This window comes from Rutilus rutilus (assembly GCF_951802725.1).
Source record: "Rutilus rutilus genome assembly, chromosome: 13".
In the NCBI taxonomy this organism is placed as follows: domain Eukaryota; kingdom Metazoa; phylum Chordata; class Actinopteri; order Cypriniformes; family Leuciscidae; genus Rutilus; species Rutilus rutilus.
The window spans coordinates 30,314,755-30,322,244 of NC_140218.1; the positions used below are offsets into that span (position 1 = coordinate 30,314,755).

Consider the following 7,490-nt stretch of genomic DNA (forward strand, 5'->3'; position numbering starts at 1 on the left):
TTCAAATTATTAATGATGTTTTATTAACAAAGTTCGAGAGGAGCTACCCAATCAGCATGAGAGGAGGTCTATAAATACGTAGCCGACTCAACTATATTCTTCCACAGTTTTTTCTGCATCCCTCCAACATTGTCTCCTCACATTCGCCTGGTTACTATCCTAACCAGAGATACGGGGGAGTACTCTGGGTTTGGGCCACATTCCGAGCTCAGAGCCCTCCCCCGGACAGCACGCCAAACACTCACACTACTTTACTCTATCTGATCATTTGCAAATGTTTGCAAACTAATGAAAATCAGTCCAAATATGAAAAGCAAAGAGAGCAGCAGCTTTAGTTTCTACTCTGAAATCAGGAATGGTCAGAGAACACATTACCATGTGCTTGGTACATTTTTCATCTTCAAACCAAACTTGGGTCTTCAGCCGACAAAGCTTCCATTAATGTTTATGCTCTAGGTCAGTAGGCGGAAAGTAGACGGTCTTTTGTGGGTGTTTGAACACTATTGTGTAGTGTTCTCAACAGCCTCTGAAAGTGGTCAAAAGTGGACAAGCTCAGAGCGTTTTAGACCCGTTTACACCTGTATTTAGCGTCGTCCACTTGTGATCCGATCAACCAAAACGCATCTTAATACCTGGTGTAAACAGGGCCTTGGTCACCGTGATTTTGCCAAGGTAAGACATGCTCCTGGATATTTTATTGATCCCGGAACAACATTCCTGTCGGTAAATTTAGTCTTTACCCCATCTTATTCACTTTTACATGGTGTTTGAACATAAATGTGTGTTTGAAGTGTGTACACGACCACCCAATGGTAAAAATCCACCCACTCCTTTTATATATTCGCCATGAATCATAAATCGCGTTTTCTACACGTTGTGACATCACAATGTAACAGGCCCCGCCCACGACTGTAGACAAAATCTGCCCTGTTAGCTTAGCTCCTCCCCTGAGTGAGCTGCACACAGTCCGCCATGTCTATCTCCTCGCTAGAGCAGCTAGTGGAAATACAACAATGAGAAACAATCTAAATGTTCTGTTGTTATCTGTATCAATGAATTTTTTTTCCACTGCGCTACTTTACCATTGCTTTTTTATGTGAACACGCTAGACGGATGTGTTTGACCGCTGTGATCTTGTGCAAGAAACAATAGTGTTTTGAACAATAGTGTGTAAAAGGTTTACCCATCATAGTAACTGTTTTACTGCCCTTAAACTACGCCGTTTTAAAAATTATATATATTTAAATGATTTTATATAGTAAAGTAATATATATTGACTGACTGCTTGATACTTTGAGTTGAGTTGAGTTGAGCCAGAAATGTTTTTATGAGAAAAATCAGAGCAAGATTTAACCGTGGCAAGATATTCCAACGCATTCTCATCCTAGGGCGTCATATACTGACGTTTTTGACATTTCGTCTACATCCAACGCACATGGCACCCTTTAGCGTCAATATGACACGCGCAGAGCTTTGTTCGGTTATGGGTAGGTTTAGGTCTGGGGTAGGGTTAGGGTTAGACCGCTAGGAGGCGCCTTCTGGCCCATATCTATCTGCGTCTCATATTGATGCTAAAGGGTGCCATGTGCGTTGGATGTAGACGAAATGTCAAAAGCGTCAGTATATGACGCCTTGGGATGAGACCGGGCTGGATATTCTGAGCTAATACTGCATATCATTGGTGCTAGATGAATAAATAACAAAATATTGATGGTCCATTTACACAGCACCATTTTTAACTAAAAATGGAAAACTTTTTATGTGTTTTGGCCATTTATGTACAAGATAATGGAGTTTTGGGGGCCTGAAAACACAAACTTGTTTGATGTATATTACGTGTTCAGTCTATAGGCGTGGAGTGTTTCTTTACAAAGTGACATCGCCATCTACTGGCCTGGCATGAATAATACAGCGTTTTTAATCGTTTTCATGGATCCGTGTGAACGGGGATAGTTTTGACAATGTTACCGCATTTACGCGAAAAATGCAAAAGAAAAACGTTTTCGTTTTTAGTCCATCGTTGTTGTATAAACATAACCTGAGTGCAATTCACAGATTCAGTCTTGGTTTATCTGACAGGGTTTAAGCAGCACAGACAGGAGACTGTTCTCTTCGGAGACTTGGAAAAACAGCTGCAATGCTTGTCAACAGGGAAAAGGCCTTTGCTCATCAACAACTCTTCTCTTGCACACTCCTCACCAACGCGCACACACACCCTTTCAGAAAGAACAACAGGGCAACAAGTAGGCGAGCAGCTGCTGCCCTAGATCAGATTACAGATAAGGACGGCATTTTAAGGCATGGCCAAGTAATGCTGAACTCTCTGATGGTTTAAGAGAATATATGAATATAAAAGCTGTTTCAACATGGGTTTAAGTGTTTTATTTCACCAGGCAACTTGACAAGATCCTGCTAACACTGCCCTACAAGGAGAAGTGCTTTGCCTATTTTAGAGTACGATCTTCAAAAATGTCTAAACCAAAATGCTTTGAGGCTTTGAGTAACACATTACAAAACGTCTCCTAAACTCTTTCAGGAACACATTTGTATCCAATCTGCATAACCACAACATTCAAATATCAAATGATCAAATCTTCCTGGATAACAGAGTGAGCAGGACAGCTACTACACTAACACGTCCAAAAAGTTGGAAGCCGCGCTTTGGCATTGAACACTATCAAGCACTTTACATATGCTAGGTCAAAGACTCTACATTGGACAGACAAGAAAAGAGGTTTCAAAGAGGGAAGATTGAAGTGCCTCTCTCTTTCTTCCGTGGACCAAACCCATGTCAAACCTGTAAAACCAGCTACTGCAGTTTTCTCAGAGTCTAAGGAAACCCCCGCTCCTTCAGTGAGCATCATTTAAATGTACTGCATTTTTCATACTTATGGAATATATACTTACATATATACACACAATATATATATATATATATATATATATATATATATATATATATATATATATATATATATATATATATATATCATGATTCATACTCATATTATATGTCATTTTATTTTAAAACAGATGAGGAAATAAAGTAAATAAACTGGGTTGAACCCAAGGACCTAAAATAATTTTAGAATTTTTGTCTGAGGCATCCGTCAACTGAAGGCACAATGCCAGCGTGTATCGGTTTCTAGCATTTAAAAATGTTAAATACACAAATAAAACTGCATTTGTCACTGAAAAAAAAACAAAAAAAACAGCAGCGATTGATCCAATTTTATTGTTATTTTTGCACAATAAAAAAAAAAAAAAAAAAAGTCATTAACCATTCTATTATTTTACGCTAAATGATAACCTTTTGGAAAGGACACAGGTTTTGCGCATAACAAACCAACATGAAAAATATTTGTTATTATAATTATTATTATTCATTCTTTTGTTTGTTGATCATAAAGTTAAAAGTGAGTCATTATCAATGAGAAAATTATTTTGCTATGTTGGGATCACAAGAAAACAAGAAAGTCCGTACTTACTTGACTTGAGATGTTGTATATACATTATAGGACATATCAACACACTTTCATGGCATTACGTAACTTATGTTTTAGCAAATTTGAGGGCAATTTGAATGAATTCGTACAGCCTCAATAATATGTTTTAGTACGATCTGCTTTTGGCCCACTGACGGGATTTACTTTTTTTTTTTTTTTACATTTCTGTATGAATGAATAACATCGAAATTCCATACAAATTCATACTATTTTGTAAGAATTCTTAATAAATTTGTGTGATTTCACATGTATGAATTCATTCAAAATCGCCACCTCTTATAATGGTTCCATCTTCTCATGAGATTGAGTTGGACACATTTTCGCTCTGCCGAGCAAAGGAAAGGGACTAAATTGGAAGAAACTGAGGTCTTCATTTTTAAAATTTTTGCCGCTTTTACTGATAGGGATAGTAGAGAGAAGACAAGACATTATATGGCAAAGAAGAGATGAATAGGAATGTTGCAAGCCGAATTTGAACTCCCATTTCCCACATGAGCACCAAGGGTCAATATGTCAGGGAGCTCACCACCAGGTATCTTTTTAAATAAAGGTGCAAACACACTAAATAAAGATATGATCCATTCTGAGGGAGTGGAAAGAGCAAAGGGACTACAGAAATAAAATTTCTAAAATCGCAACTGAACCTGCCTCTCTGGAATTATCATTGGCCAATGGTCAACGAATGCCTGCGTTAAAGTACGGGACATCAAAAGCTACAATTTACTTAGCTTTTGGATGCATGACACAACATCACTTTCACAAATCCTTGCTTTTTAGTAGTTTTCTCTGCTGTAAACCCTAACGTGCAGCCGCCCTAAACCATCAGTTATATTGCATGTTTACATATGAATTATAATGATCTCCAACGGGGCTTCCTCTCAGAGTCCCAGATGCTCTCTGTCCATCACCCAATTTCCTCTCCAGACATTCATACACCCCTAGATCCCGACCAACATGCTTGTGAGTGCTAACATGTGGCCCGCAACATATGTAGCCATTCCATAGCATTTCAATTCACGTGGCAACAGTTGTCGAAAGCCAATGAAACCAGACTTAAGTGAAATCACCATTGAGGAAAATTAACACAGATCCTATAAATTCCAGATTTGGAACATTAAATAAACACAATCTCCACAAGAACATTCCCCTGCTCCGGAGACTCAACTCAACCTGATTTCAATAGAGTTTGATGCTAGCGTTGCTATGCTAACAAGGCGATACTCGAATAAGCATATAGTACATTTGATGTTCGAGAACCAATGATTTTTGTTCTCGCGTGTCAAGCAAGTACGGATTAGCCTCCGTGTTTATTTAATGAGCTCTTTGTATGTGCACTGATCAACTGTTATACGATTAAAAGCCTACATTTGTTTACTTCTGTAAGTCTCTACAGAAGCCTCAAACTGCTCGTTTCATTAAAAATGATGGGAGTATATAAAAAATACCTTCATTTGTATGTAGAAGTTGAGCTTTGGAACAACATGAGGGTGAGTAAATGACGACAGACTTTTAAAATGCTGTCTAGCGAGACACCTCACTAGATTTTAGAAGAAAGCATCAGTCTTGAGGGCACCTCTTAAAAATGCCCTCCAAACAGACCTTTACCAGAAAACTGAACTTGAATTCTTCCATATGGCTAAGACAACAATGCAGTTGTGCACCGCATGAGGAAAGAATTCGTCACACATGTCTAAGTTCAGACTAAATCGACCAACACCAGATGATCAACAGGAAATTGTACAAAGAGTGACAATTTTGAAGTCTGGATTTACAGGCTCACCACTGACCTCCACGTCCCCTGGTGCCGAGAGACACAAAAGAGGGTCAACCCTCAAATCTATAGCCCTTAAAGGATGACAGAACTGCTTGTGTAGATCAGTAAGCTATCGTTCCTCAAAGAGTATCGGTCTGAAGCCCAACAAACACACTCTAATGCTATTTAAAGCGGTGAGCTCACCGAACACACTTGTCATGTTTTGCAGGCCCTCTTGAAGCTTCACAGCTTGTGTTAAGAAAATTCCCCTTCTCGTTGGGTTATTTTTCATAGAGAAAGAAGAAATCCAATGTAAATGTATTCAGAAAACCTTCTATGATATTATTGCCCATGTGGATGAATATAATAGTGTAAAAATCAAGCAATACTTGTAATAATAATGATGAATATAATTGGAAACACCTACACAGTTATAACAACATATGTTTTTGCATTGCATCAACTCAAAAAAAATAAGTTGAGCAAGTGGCACCTTTTTTTTTATGTTATACAAGATTGAACTCAGTCAGTTTGATGTAATTTAAGCTGAAATGACTTAAATATTCAAGTTGATTGTACTTCATTTAAGGCAGCAACTTTTTTTAAAATTAATGTGTTAGTCCATTAATGTGAGAGAAGAGTTCATACTTCAACAAGAGCTCTTGAAGGAAATGTCTGGAATTTTTTTTTTTTTTTCTTGGCACCAATGTTACATTCGGTCACATTTGTTACAAGAAATTCTCCTTTGATTGCTCACTGTAACCTTACTCAACCTGAAGAACCTGTTGAATCTCTGCACGGCGAAACTGAGGGGGCGCGTTGAACTGACACGCGTGATGACTGAACCAAGATGCAAGGGATCTTAAATGACTTAAAAGACTATTTCTGATGAATGGGATCACCACACTCCCTCTATAACAGCTGTAGCTGAATCATCCTAGAGACTGATCATTTTAATACGCACAATGCAGGGCATCAGAATTCAAGAGAGAGAAAGGAGGATTTTCATTTCTTCATGAATAGGCTGGGTTTTATGAGTAATTCTTACAGGCTTAAAGCTCATTAACCTACATGAAACACAAAGACGCTGCCATATTACACTAATTCTTTACAAAAAATACTAATCTTGAAACACATTTACACAGGTTCACCTTTGTAGAGCACAACAAACAACAAAACAATGATTTAAACTTCTGGTAGTTTGTTCTTATATCATAAAAATTATATTTTCTGATTAGGCCTATGATATACAGCAGCCCTGTTTTAATAACTAAACTAAATTATGCATTTTAGGACAAAATGCTTTTGGACACACAGCTTACTTACATCATGTAGACAAATACTAGAACAAAAAAAAATTGGACATTTGATAATTATATATGCATAAAAACATAAACAACTTAAAATGTATTCAAATGAAAAGTAGATGACAAAGTTTAGTTAAAAAACAAAACAAAAGCTGTGCTCTATTGTATTGTAAATGCATAGAGATACAAACCATGAAACCATAATCATATGTGATTAAAATAATTTGCTCCACTGAATTAGTAGTATAGGCGACAAACTTTCTCACACGCATACAGTGCTTATTCCACAGATGCGTGTTTGTTTTGAAATATCAGTAATACGTTTACATCTGTAAACCCACGTGTGTAAGTGTGTAATGCAACATCACTGAAGCAGCTCCGAAAAAATGCCAAAAATGAGAATGATGTAAAAACTGCAGCGCGAGCGCGGTGACTGCATGAAAGAAACAAAGGAGCGCAACAAGAGTTTTGCACTTACCTTAAACGCAAACCTCTGCTCTACTGTGCGCAAAAAAAATGGATTCCAAGTTCTATCTCATGAGCTCGTTTACAAATGCAAACCACGCTGGTGTTTTGAAGAAATATTTCTCCGGATTTGACAGTAAAGCTGGAATGTGAAGTATGACTTCGGTATGAAATCACGGCGAACCCGAGCGGAGCGCTGGAGGAGGAGTCACGAAGAAGGAGGCGGGAAATCTCCACCCCACTCAAACTTCACGAGCAAATCTCACGCGTGGACATCACTTGAGACGCGCTCATTGGCTGTGTGTGTGCGTGTGTGTTTCTCTTATATATTTGTCTTTTATTTTATTTTTATTTTATTTATTTTACTCAATGTACCCCCTTGACTGTAGTTGCAATTCTTTAAAACCAATAAAAAATAAATAAAAATAAAATAAAAGTGTGTGTGTGTGTTTCTCAAAA

At 37.7% G+C, this 7,490-nt stretch overlaps 1 protein-coding gene across 2 annotated transcripts in view; it reads right to left on the minus strand.

The window, feature by feature from the left end:
• LOC311302349 (transcriptional enhancer factor TEF-5-like) overlaps window positions 1-7,286 on the minus strand; it is a 54,322-nt gene extending 47,036 nt beyond the window's left edge. For both annotated transcript variants that reach the window (XM_084428160.1, XM_084428163.1), the window contains exon 1: window positions 7,045-7,286. The gene's annotated coding sequence lies outside the window, so the exon portion shown is untranslated. The remainder of the gene's footprint in view (window positions 1-7,044) is intronic.
• Window positions 7,287-7,490: the final 204 nt, after the last annotated feature.